We start from the raw sequence: 13796 nt of genomic DNA on the forward strand, positions 1-13796 counted from the left end.
TAGACAATTAAAGGCTTCCAACTTATGTGAAGTCAATAAAGACATGATTTGATGAGTTTGGTGTAGTGGAACTTAACACCAGAGAGCCCTGACTGCACCCCACTGAACATCTTTGGGATACATTGGAACATTGATTATGAGACATGCCTTCTCATTCAACATCAGTAATCACAAATGCTGTTTTGACTGAATCACCTCAAATTTCTACAGATATACACCAAAATAATACGGAAAGCCTTCCCAGAAGAGTTAAGGCTGTTGTAGCTGCAAAGGGGAGCCACTCCATATTAATGTACATGGCTTTGGAATTTCAATGCTTATACAGATGTGATAGGTATCCACATGTGTTTGGCCATATAATATACTTCGAATAATACATCATTTTTAATATTTTGTTTGTTATCTTTTGTTTGTATTTAAAAAAGGTGTGCATTTAAAGGTCTTTTACTGCATTATTTTCAGGATGAACTACATCCTATCAAATAGGCACAAGATCCATTTTAGCAATTTAACATCGTCCCTCTTCAACTGTCCTCATTGTTTTGGAATCCCATGTCTTTGCTTAATAAAATCAAGCCCTTGTGCTCATCACGGCCCATTTCTTTGAACTGCACCATCTGATGTAATGCGTCTCATCTCGGAACAGGCTAAAGCATATCAGGAAAAGTCCCTCATTAATTACTGAAGCTTCAGCCAGCACCTGTGATTAAAAGGATTAGAAGGATGCAGAGTCAGCTGCTTTCACAGTGCATGCGGAGACTGCCCTATTACACTGATCTAGGATCTACTAGTCTATCTAATTCATTACTCTATCAGCAGTCACAAAAACTGTTCTCAGGTCAGACTAGAGACAAACTTTCTCAAACAGTCTTGTGCCTGTTAGATTGCTACTATGCCTTTTGAGTGTTTTATTTCTTAAAACATGATTAAATTGAATAAACATCACGCTCACTTTGTGGGACAGTTTCCCATAGCACTTACGCCAAAGCACACAGGTAGGGGTCTGCAGCATAACCCCTTTTATCAAAACCTGATCCATTAGCGTGATAGCGTAGCATAATGGCTGATTTTAGGAGATTACTTTAGCAGCAATGTAAACACTGTCATGTTCGCCTTCAGAAGGATGAATGAGTTCTCTAATCAAAACAATTTATCAGACTGCAAATCATACTGCTTGTTCCATTACAACACATACAGCCAATCAATATGAGAGATTAATATTACAGTCGAAGTTTTGAGTATCAGAACTCCATTAATTGTGGTGCACCATGGTAAATGGTTACATGCCAGAAATGGAACAACAATCAGTTGAACAAACATTTACACATGCAAATACTTCTGTTTTAGTATGCATTTCAAGTAGCCTTCTGAAGGGTTTGGAGGTCTACTGCAATTGAATAAATTACTGCCCATGGCTAAATTAATCAAAGTGTCTCATTGCTGCTGTGTACCTCTACCTCTCTACAGTGGCCTGGTGGAGTGGGTACACTGTGCGTCCTTTCATAGAGCACCATAAATAACAGTCTGTCACCAACGTCCTGCTTCACTTCTTTTGCTGGAAATATTTTCCGTTTTGAGCAAGGAACAGTTTGTTGTGTATAGGTCACTGTACACAAGAGGCATAACACGTTCTCCCACAAAACAACAACAATCTTGCTTAGATTTTAATTTTTAGCACTTTGTGTAAACTCATGCTCATCATTACCACAAGTATTAGTGTATTAAGAGCTGCATTGAAACAAATGTATAGTACAATGTTCAGTACTGGGCAAAAACCAGCCTTTCATTCATTTACTTTCCACACTGCACACAGACACGGAGAGAACATACAAACTTCACACAGACATGGGGAGAACATACAAACTTCACACAGACACAGAGAGAACATACAAACTTCACACAGACATGGGGAGAACATACAAACTTCACACAGACACAGAGAGAACATACAAACTTCACACAGACATGGGGAGAACATACAAACTTCACACAGACACAGAGAGAACATACAAACTTCACACAGACATGGGGAGAACATACAAACTTCACACAGACACAGAGAGAACATACAAACTTCACACAGACATGGGGAGAACATACAAACTTCACAGAGACATGGGGAGAACATACAAACTTCACACAGACACGGAGAGAACATACAAACTTCACACAGACACGGAGAGAACATGCAAACTTCACACAGACACGGGGAGAACATACAAACTTCACACAGACACGGAAAGAACATGTAAACTTTACACAGACACGGGGAGAACATGCAAACTCCACACAGACACGGAGAGAACATACAAACTTCACACAGACACGGGGAGAACATGCAAACTTCACACAGACACGGAGAGAACATGCAAACTCATGCTCACCATTACCACAAGTATTACTGTATTAAGAGCTGCATTGAAACATATGGATAGTACAATGTTCAGTACTGGGCAAAAACCAGCCTTTCATTCATTTACTTTCCACACTGCACACAGACACGGAGAGAACATACAAACTTCACACAGACATGGGGAGAACATACAAACTCCACACAGACATGGGGAGAACATACAAACTTCACACAGACACAGAGAGAACATACAAACTTCACACAGACATGGGGAGAACATACAAACTTCACACAGACACGGAGAGAACATACAAACTTCACACAGACATGGGGAGAACATGCAAACTCCACACAGACATGGGGAGAACATACAAACTTCACACAGACACGGGGAGAACATACAAACTTCACGCAGACACGGGGAGAACATGCAAACTTCACAGAGACACAGAGAGAACATGCAAACTCCACACAGACATGGGGAGAACATACAACCTTCACACAGACATGGGGAGAACATACAAACTTCACACAGACATGGGGAGAACATACAAACTTCACGCAGACACGGGGAGAACATGCAAACTTCACAGAGACACGGAGAGAACATGCAAACTCCACACAGACATGGGGAGAACATGCAAACTCCACACAGACACGGGGAAAACATGCAAACTTCACACAGACACGGGGAGAACATACAAACTTCACACAGACACGGGGAGAAAATACAAACTTCACACAGACACGGGGAAAACATGCAAACTTCACACAGACACGGGGAGAACATACAAACTTCACACAGACACGGGGAGAACATACAAACTTCACACAGACACGGGGAGAACATGCAAATTCCACACAGACATGGAGAGAACATGCAAACTTCACACAGACATGGAGAGAACATACAAACTTCACACAGACACGGAGAGAACATACAAACTTCACACAGACACGGGGAGAACATACAAACTTCACACAGACACGGGGAAAACATGCAAACTTCACACAGACACGGGGAGAACATGCAAATTCCACACAGACATGGAGAGAACATGCAAACTTCACACAGACATGGAGAGAACATACAAACTTCACACAGACACGGAGAGAACATACAAACTTCACACAGACACGGAGAGAACATGCAAACTCCACACAGACACGGGGAAAACATGCAAACTTCACACAGACACGGGGAGAACATACAAACTTCACACAGACACGGGGAGAACATACAAACTTCACACAGACACGGGGAGAAAATACAAACTTCACACAGACACGGGGAAAACATGCAAACTTCACACAGACACGGGGAGAACATACAAACTTCACACAGACACGGGGAGAACATACAAACTTCACACAGACACGGGGAGAACATGCAAATTCCACACAGACATGGAGAGAACATGCAAACTTCACACAGACATGGAGAGAACATACAAACTTCACACAGACACGGAGAGAACATACAAACTTCACACAGACATGGAGAGAACATGCAAACTCCACACAGACACGGAGAGAACATACAAACTTCAACAACAAAAGAGAACAAAATCTAAATCTCAAAATCTAAAATTAGCCTCTTTCACCACAATATCCACATCCCTTTTTCCCTCAAACAGTAATAACAGTAAATATATTTAAACAAAAATTGGAAGAAAATGACTTTACCCACTGTTATGTATAATCAATAGATTTTAATGGTTTTGTTTACCTGTGAAGAATGAACAGTATGAAATCTATCAGTTTCAGTTGTCCACTCTTTACTTTTGTGCACCCTGGCCCTTTAACCCTTCCTTCCTTCCAGTCTTAGAACTAATGAGCTACAGCTGTGTTGACACTAGCATTCACCCCAGCAACTACCCAAGCATGCCTTAGCTGCCTTGCAAATTTCTTCTTCATAAGTGTAATGGCTAAAGGAGATATTTCAGAGGGGATTAGATGTGATCCAATTACAAATGGTGAGATAAGAGATCAAAAAAGTATTAAAAGACATAGAGAAATACTAATTACCAGTATCAGATAAATAGTATTTAAAACTTTGATCTTTGAGGGAAAATCAAGCTCCACAGGTGTCTCTGTCCGTCTTTCCACTGTGAGAAGACAATTCAACGCTATGAGACTGAAAGGATGTGTAGCTGTCAAGAAGCCGTTACTGCAGAAAGGAATTCTGAGAAAATCTATACTAGAACACCAAAAATGGACATCCATGGTATGGAGTAAGGTATTAGGGGAAAATGAGTGCAAATTTGCATTTGGGATTACTTGGATTCTGATAAGCAGAAAATTCAACCAACTTCTAAGACAACGAATGCTGTATTAAAGGCAAAGACACAACAAATACTGAAACATCTGATATTATATTTAGTTGTTGAGGCTTCTGTGTAACTTTCTGTTAAGTACGTTTTCTGCTTTTTTTCCTGGACACTGAAAAATGGATAACTTGTACTTAGTAGCCTATTTAGTGGAAATGTAATAAATGAAAAGATGGTCTCTGACTTTTGCACAGTACTGTATGCTCATACATGCGACCACTGCAAGTTTAAGTGAAGGTGTTGCTTACAAATTAGATTCTACAAACCTTAAACAGTCTCTCCTTCACAGGGGGAATCACTTTGACAAGTTTACTCGTGCTAATCTCATAAACATGCCTCTATTCACCCCCAGGATGCAGGGCCCATGCAATAAAATCACTAACGTAAACTCCTCTGCTGAGATGCCCTGCGATAAAAACAGCTGACATATTAAAAGTTCCACTTCAGCCTCTGTGGATGCGCCCCGCTGATTTCCTCTAGGAATGCTTTATTCCTGTTCTTCATCATGAGCCCTGTCCCGCTGTCTGAAGAGCTGTTTTAATATGGGTCTTCAGTACCGAGCAGGATAATGAGAGACAGAGCAGAGAGGGCTTAATGCTTCACTTAGCTCAGAGTGTACACTGCCTGGAGAAAGACACTGGAACTAAGATATGAAAAACAGACACATCTTTACTGTAGGCTTTAGCCCCATGTGGCTTACCGTTAGCTGATTAGTATTGCTGCCCTATGTTGCACTTGAATGGACAGGTATCTTGGTACCTTTTTTATCTAGCGAGCTTTTTCAAAAAAAGTTTTGATTCCATGTGAATCTTTATTTTTTCTCGAACGGCAGGAAGGCCTCCAAATCGATGCAGTCCTTAGAGGCCCAATGCATAAACACACTTGCAGAGGCGAGTCATTTACGCTGGTTTATTTTTACATGGTTTCTAGAGCCCACCTCTACCCGAGAGAGTGTAGACAGAGCTTCTGAGACAGGGGGAACGTGAGAGAGAACAAAGTGTGTGTGTGGTTTGTGTGCATGAATGAATAAGGGAGAATGAGAGAAGGAGAAATGGGAACAGACAGAGGCAGAAACAGAGAGACAGAGAGAGAGTGAGTGAGAGAGAGAGAGAGAGAGGGAGAGAGAGAAAATGAAAGAGAGAGGGAGTGAAAGGAGAAGAAAGCATAAAGACAGTCTGCATGGAACAGACAGCATTATGTATTCTTCTCCATGCCTCTCTGGCTCCCTCTTTATGAGGGATCTTATGATGTGCCATCATTCATGTCCGCATGTCATTCTTCCCCGATGAATGGGATCATAATCGGCCCAGCTTCGCTTTTAATAGCCAAAGTGACAATATGCTAATACCTGGCGGGGGTGCGCTCCTCAATTTGACACCTCTGTGATTCTGGTTTTTAACGTGGGCAGATGTGCTCAGCAGAGCGGAACTGGCCGGGCCACATAACAGTCTCGCTCATTAACGAGACGCTGACAAACCGCAAGCACGCCAATTAATGGCAGTGAATGGACCCTTTATGTGCCAAGATTACAAACTGGTGGGCTCTGACGTTGGCACGTAACTGTAAATGTACTCAGGGCTACCTTGGATGACAGTAATGCATTCATACAGGTAGGTGACGGGGACGTCGCTTTCATTTTGGGGGAAGACACCCAATGCAGGTAGCTTAATATGACACGGTGTCAGGTTTTTGTTAGGAATTTGTAGTGTGCCAACTGTCCCCAGATCTGAAATACAAAACTTAAACTTTCCTACTGTCAAAATACATGTTCTACAGCAGTGGTCCCCGGTTTTGGTCTCAATGTACTCTTGCTTTGCATATCTTGGTATTTTCCACACTAACCAATTATTATTATCCAACAAATCAACTCAGTAAGAAGACCCACTTAAGTTATTGTAGGGGTGTTACAGGCCCTGTCCCAAGTGACACATTAGCAGTTCTGTTGTCCTCTTTTGCATGTGACAGCTAGAACCTCGACGCTATAGGGTCCACCACTTCTCATTTTGCCATTCAAAGGGGTTCTCATGAGTGCACTCTATGTAGTTTAGTGTAGACTGTATCAATGCAGATTCTTATACAAAATTTCATGAGATCCAGATAGAGGGGAACCCTCGGGGCCTTCTGGCCTTTAGAGAAGGCCTAATAGTTTCTGGGAACATATACATATATATATTCCATGATGAAGAAGTGAAGAAGTCTTAAATATGTCACTTACTGTGAATACCAGCAGTAGCCTAATAAATATGTTGTTAAAAATGGAAAACAGTGGCAGCAGCCATATACCAGCCCTGTCTACCAGAAGAATCACTGTGGTATTTCTATGAAGTAATATGCTTTTATATGCTATTTTGTCTGTCACAGCTTCAAGTAAAGCATGGAATGTATTTTAGAAGCTTCAAATATATGTGTTCAATCTAGAACAGCCATATGAATTAGCATTAACTATCAGAATTAGCATTAACTATCAGAATGTCATAGGATGCTAGTAGAAGTAAGCATGATCATAGAAATTGGGGTTTTCCTCATATTTTGACTGGGCTTTGACATTTATGACTCCAAATGAAGGCCTAGTTCTAATAGTCATAGTTTGCCACAGGCTGCAATCAAAGACCAATCAGAGTGGATGGTTTTGTTCCATATAAGAGTTACATTTGTTTATCAATTTAACTTGCCCTTGAGCCACATTACGCTTGTAACCTGAAGTGTGAGACCATAGATTTAGCTAAGTAAATCTGCTACTTTAAAAAATTCATCTCACCAAAGCCTGCATGTCACATGAGTCTCTTACAAATGCTCACTTTTATACTTACCACTCTCAAGGTCTCTTGCCCTGTGTCTCTGTCCATGCACTGATGATATGTGCATTCTTAGAGGAGGACTACAAGGCTTAGGATGTCTTCTGGGACAGGCCTGCAATCTTAAATATAAGGGCGTCTAAATGGCTCTTGGCTAGGATGTATGATTCTAGGAAAATATTGTTATTATATTATGTGAAGGTTCTCCAAACTCAATTTGATCAGTCTTCAAACCTGCACATCTCATTCTAAAAAAGTCTCATTCCATATCAGTTGTCAAGTCCCCCAGACAGTTCACATATTTGCTTAATTTGCAACATGGAGATAAACCAAAAAGAATGAATATTTGTCTAGAATTTGCACCGTTTTTCACCCTTTCTGAGCTGGAGAAACATTAAAATTTGCAAGGTGGCTTTACTAAAACAAGAGTTGGGAACCATTGCTCTACAGAACATATTGCAGAGGAAAGCAATGCTACAGATTATACGGTGCACCTGTTTTGGCAGCTCTGCTGCTCTGGTTAGGTATGTATGTGCTTGGAAAAGGCAGCTGCAGCCTGGTGACTGATGACCTCCCTATGCGTTTCAGCATCTCATCCACTTCTGACAAACCTCACCTCTGTCAGCCAGCAGATGTGCTTTATCGAACAACTGCCATACCAAGGGACTGGTTAGATGACCACTAGGGATTTTCCATTCCTTCACTCCTCCTATTTTGATTAGCCCCTCCCTGCCTTGAACTTACTCCCAGTGAGTAGCTTCTTCTCTTCCATCACCTTCCTGCAATTGGCTGGATAAGGCTTGGGTGAAGGTACACATGCAGGATCAGGGGGTGGGGAACTTGTCTATGGAGCAGCTGGAGGCTGTAGAACATGCAGGGTTGGTAAAAACAGCAAGTGGTCTAGTACGGGCTCACGAGCAGACCACATTGATTGCATTGCTCTCCTCCCCCTCTCCAACCCCTGGCTAGAGCTGGGCCCCCTGAAGCAAAACGCTGGTAATTGATCCTGCAGTATACCCGTGTGTTCTTCCTTACGATGCTGCAGGGTGCTTTGAGAGTGAACTCTCACCTTTGCTGCCTGCCTGTCTACCGTACAGCTGAGCTAAAGTCTGACTCCCAGGCAAACTCTCTCTTGCCAGCAAGAACAAGCAGTGAGAGATCCCGGGCCTTAAGGAGCCACAGCATCTGAGGCCTCTCTTGGTTCTCTTCCTTCTCCACTATTGACAGTGCCCTGCTGAGAGATCCAGATTTAAAATCACTGCTTTTTTTGGAGCTTGTGATCAAATGCAGCCCTCAGCCCCATGCAGATAGAACTAAATCACCTGGCTTTCCAATTTGTTCCATTGTCCTGCTGCGATCAATGTCTCCAGCAGGAAAGCACTTTCACATCATTGAGACAGCTGTTGAAAGAAAACTCGCAAAGAAAGACTTTCAGGTTAAATCACTCTGACTGAGACAAGCTTGTACCATTGGTCTAAAACAGCACAACCTTGTCTAAGCCTTTGCTTTCACGCCAGTTGGGACATTTGGATTCCGGTGTTGTATATCTGCAGCTCACGGCGGCTAGAGCGCCGCACATGCCAAATTACAGGCTTCATTGGACAGGTTAATTAATGGTTCATAGTACGGTCTTGAATTTATTATTGCTAAAGCACTCAGCCAATTCAAACAGGGGAGGTCTCACAGATAGCTGTTAACCTGTTACAAGGCTATAGAACTTGATACCTCGAGAAACAAGCTTGCAACACCAAATCTGTTTATAAGCTTTTCCCTAGTGGTCTTCTTTTACTGTCTATAACACTGTCTGGTCAGACACTCAGCAATAGGGCTATCTAAACTAGGTTTTAACTCATCTCACTAAAAATTGCAAAGAGATTTACCCTGTGGCTGCAGGGTTTCAATACTATTATGATATGCAACCCCCCCCCCAGGCTTTAATTTTGTTGCACTGCATGCTACCTCTGACAGCACCCACATACACATACTAATACTAATCCAAGAAACATAACCCCATCTTGCACAATACATTATTATAAGTCTCTTTAATGTTGTGAACTCACTGGGATCAAAAAAAAAAAAAAGCCGTATATTTTAATGTGTATTTTGACATACCAGATAAAAAGATTTGATGGAAATGGCAAATATCTAATAAATTCACCAAAATCTACATTTAAGTTGGTATGCATGCTTGAGGTAAATATTTTTATAGACAAATAAAGGGCAATAAACTCTGATGGAAACACATTTGCCTTATAAATAATGTACATTTGAATACAATAAAGCCATAGGACTGCTTATGTTTCCATTTTTGCCCACCTGTCATGATTGGCCCCTCCCAGTTATCCATGTGCTTGTGTTTTGAGTTCTTTGTCATGCCCCCTTGTTTTCTTGACTCCACCCCTGATTGGTTTTCCACCCGTGTCGTGTTTTCTGTCATTATCCCTGTTTGTATTTAAGCCCTGTGTTTGCCCCTTTTGTTCGCAGATCTTTGTAGGTACTGTTTGATATGTTTGAGGTGTGTATTTGTTTGGGATTCTGTGTTTGTTTCATTATGTCCGTCCCTCCTGCTCTCCATGTTGGCTATATGACCCTGGACTGTTATGACCATGACCCTGGATTTGCCCGTAATAAATCTCGCTTCTCTTCGCATATGCATCCGCCTCCTCTTCAACGCTCCTTCACATTACATCACCCATAGCAACAAAACATTTTAGAATGCAGCAGGTTTCAGAAGACTCACAATGAAGTAAAAATGTAACTTTATCTCATCATAAAAAAAACAAAAAACAAAACATGATGATGATATTAGACATTAAACAGACAAACGTGCTTTCTGCTGATTAATGGACATTCTTGAGTCATTTTGTTTGCCAGAGAATTCTGGAAACCTGAGTGTTGATCAATTTTGTTAAATGTTAACATGTTTGCTTTTTTGCAGTTCAACAAGACAAAAAGTTGTATTTATAAGCAAGTTCATAAAATAACTTGGGCTGATGTTTATTGTTGTACTTAGTGGTGGACAATGTTCACAACTCCCAATACATACAGTAAGTAAAATGCTATTACTCAAATGAAAGCAGAAATTCTCTATTTCTGCCAATCAGCTGTAAGATTAAAGCCATCTCCTTGTTTCTACACTCATTGTCCATTTTATCAGCTCCACTTACCATATAGGAGCAGTTTGTAGTTCTGGAATTACGGACTGTAGTCAATTTGTTTCTCTGCATACTTTGTTAGCCCCCTTTTACTGTGGTCAAAAAATAGCTGTACATTGGGCTGCCTTATTCTTAGTAACATTTGGAACAATACACACAGAATTTCAGAAAAGGAGCAGTGAGAAAGTAGTTAGTCTCCAGCTTTTATCACCTTTAATTGGTATTGCGGTTTTCCACACTGTTTAACGCAATAATTACATGGGCCCTGTTAAATTTGCTAAGCTGTCACAATCCATGTTAAGGAAGGGGGTTAGTGAAATATGTGCTGTGCTCGGTCTACTTCTATGTAATAGAAGTATCATATTATATTAGAATATCACATTTTTTCACATTTCAGAGTAATAATTAATGACACACTGCAGAAAGTAGTGGAGTAAAAGCTAAATTCTTTTACACTGAAATGTAGTGGAGTGAATGTAAAAGCGTCAAAAATAGAAATATTAGCAAAGTACATCAAAAACCTTCTCTGGCTGGTTTTCCAACTAGAATTTGGAGACGTATACTGAAATAAATCTGTTGTACATGAAATGGGATAATATCCCACATGATTATACACAATTATTCTATTACAACTGTTTTGAGAGGATTTATTTATTTGTTTTTTGATGATTTCATGTATTTGAATGGGATCTGAGTTGAACGAACATACTGAAGTTTAGCTGAGTTTGTTGCCATTATTTTGGTTCCAGCTATTTTCATATTGGGGGAATTGTTCCCTTTGTTTTCATATTGCCTCTGTGTTGTCTTTCCTCTTCTCTGAATGAATGAAATATTCTCATTGAATACTTTGTTCTGTACAAAGTTGAATGTGCTGACAACAAAATCACACAAAAATCATCAATGGAAATCAAATTTATTAACCAATGGAGGCCTGGATTTGGAGTCACACACAAAATTCAAGTGGAAAAACACATGACAGGCTGATCCAACTTTGATGTGATGTCCTTAAAACAAGTCAAAATGAGGCTCAGTATTGTGTGTGGACTCCACGTGCCTGTATGACCTCCCTACAACGCCTGGGCATGCTCCTGATGAGGTGGCGGATGTTCTCCTGAGGAATCTCCTCCCAGACCTGGACTAAAGCATCCGCCAACTCCTGGCCAGTCTGTGGTGCAATGTGACGTTGGTGGATGGAGCAAGACATGATGTCCCAGATGTGCTCAATCGGATTCAGGTCTGGGGAATGGGTGGGCCAGTCCATAGCTTCAGTGCCTTCATCTTGCAGGAACTGCTGACACACTCCAGCCACATGAGGTCTAGCATTGTCCTGCATTAGGAGGAACCCAGGGCCAACCGCACCAGCATATGGTCTCACAAGGGGTCTGAGGATCTCATCTCGGTACCTAATGGCAGTCAGGCTCCCTCTGGCGAGCACATGGAGGGCTGTGCGGCCCTCCAAAGAAATGCCACCTCACACCATTACTGACCCACTGCCAAACCATGCTGAAGGATGTTGCAGGCAGCAGATCGCTCTCCACGGCGTCTCCAGACTCTGTCACGTCTGTCACATGTGCTCAGTGTGATCCTGCTTTCATCTGTGAAGAGCACAGGGCGCCAGTGGCGAATTTGCCAATCCTGGTGTTCTCTGGCAAATGCCAAGCATCCTGCACGGCGTTGGGCTGTGAGTACAACCCCCGTCTGTGGACGTTGGGCCCTCATACCATCCTCATGGAGTCGGTTTCTAACTGTTTGTGCAGACACATGCACATTTGTTGCCTGCTGGAGGTCATTTTGCAGGGCTCTGGCAGTGCTCCTCCTGTTCCTCCTTGCACAAAGGCGGAGGTAGCGGTCCTGCTGCTGGGTTGTTGCCCTCCTACGGCCTCCTCCACGTCTCCTGGCGTACTGGCCTGTCTCCTTGTAGTGCCTCTAGCCTCTGGACACTACGCTGACAGACACAGCAAACCTTCTTGCCACAGCTCACATTGATGTGCCATCCTGGATGAGCTGCACTACCTGAGCCACTTGTGTGGGTTGTAGAGTCCGTCTCATGCTACCTCGAGTAGCATGAGCACCACCAACATTCAAAAGTGACCAAAACATCAGCCAGAAAGCAGAAAGGTACTGAGAAGTGGTCTGTGGTCCCCACCTGCAGAACCACTACTTTATTGAGTGTGTCTTGCTAATCACCAATAATTTCCACCTGTTGTCTGTTTCATTTACACAACAGCTGTGAAATTGTTTGTCAATCAGTGTTGCTTCCTAAGTGGACAGTTTGATTTCACAGAAGTTTGATTTACTTGGAGTTATATTGTGTTGTTTAAGTGTTCCCTTTATTTTTTTGAGCAGTGTATATATAGCAGATCAAGTTCAAATCGTTTTTGGATCAACAATATTTTGAAAGATTTACTTGTGTGGAAATCCTTTGTAAACTGTGGACTGATCTTTCTGATATCAATACTGTCTTCAGTGCTTAATTTCTGTCCACCAAGGGTTGTATTTTCTCATGAAAAGTCTTAAAATCACTGGCTGTGTTCACATGCAAAGATGCACGACTGAGCTGTTTATATGCACACTGTACTCAATAATCTGATGAAATTCTCCGTTTACATTACAAATAATCACTTCCAAAATATCGCTTAGTGTCGTTGTTACCATGCCAAGGTCAACACCATTTCCCATGAATTCATCCATAATTTTGTAAAACAGAAATGTGGGTGGTTCAGAGCTGTTTTTTGTCATTCTGGCTTTAAGCTTTGTAATACACTGATTTGAGAAACTTCCATCTGTTTTTAAATTGCTCTGTAGTTCATGTAAACCCCCTGTCATTCACATACATGTCTGAACAGCTTGTTATTGCAAGCTTTATGGCAATCCATCCTAACTACTAAGTCTTTTAAAGTTTGAAGCATAAACTTTGTCTCCTCTGCACACCATTGCTCTGTTGAATGTTAGAAACTTCCCTTATGATGCAAACACACATGCGCAGAACAAACTTTGACTTTCTGACTGGGAATATAATCAGACACAGACATTTATATATTATTCTATTTAAAGGATTATTTACAGGTTTACCCACCTCATTCGGTTGGATAGAAACTGTATTTGGAATGGCTTCAATCAGAAAAGACTAGTACGATTGAGGTCATTCTGCATACGGTGTTTA

Source organism: Pygocentrus nattereri, chromosome 10 (assembly GCF_015220715.1).
Source record: "Pygocentrus nattereri isolate fPygNat1 chromosome 10, fPygNat1.pri, whole genome shotgun sequence".
NCBI classification, from domain to species: Eukaryota; Metazoa; Chordata; class Actinopteri; order Characiformes; family Serrasalmidae; genus Pygocentrus; species Pygocentrus nattereri.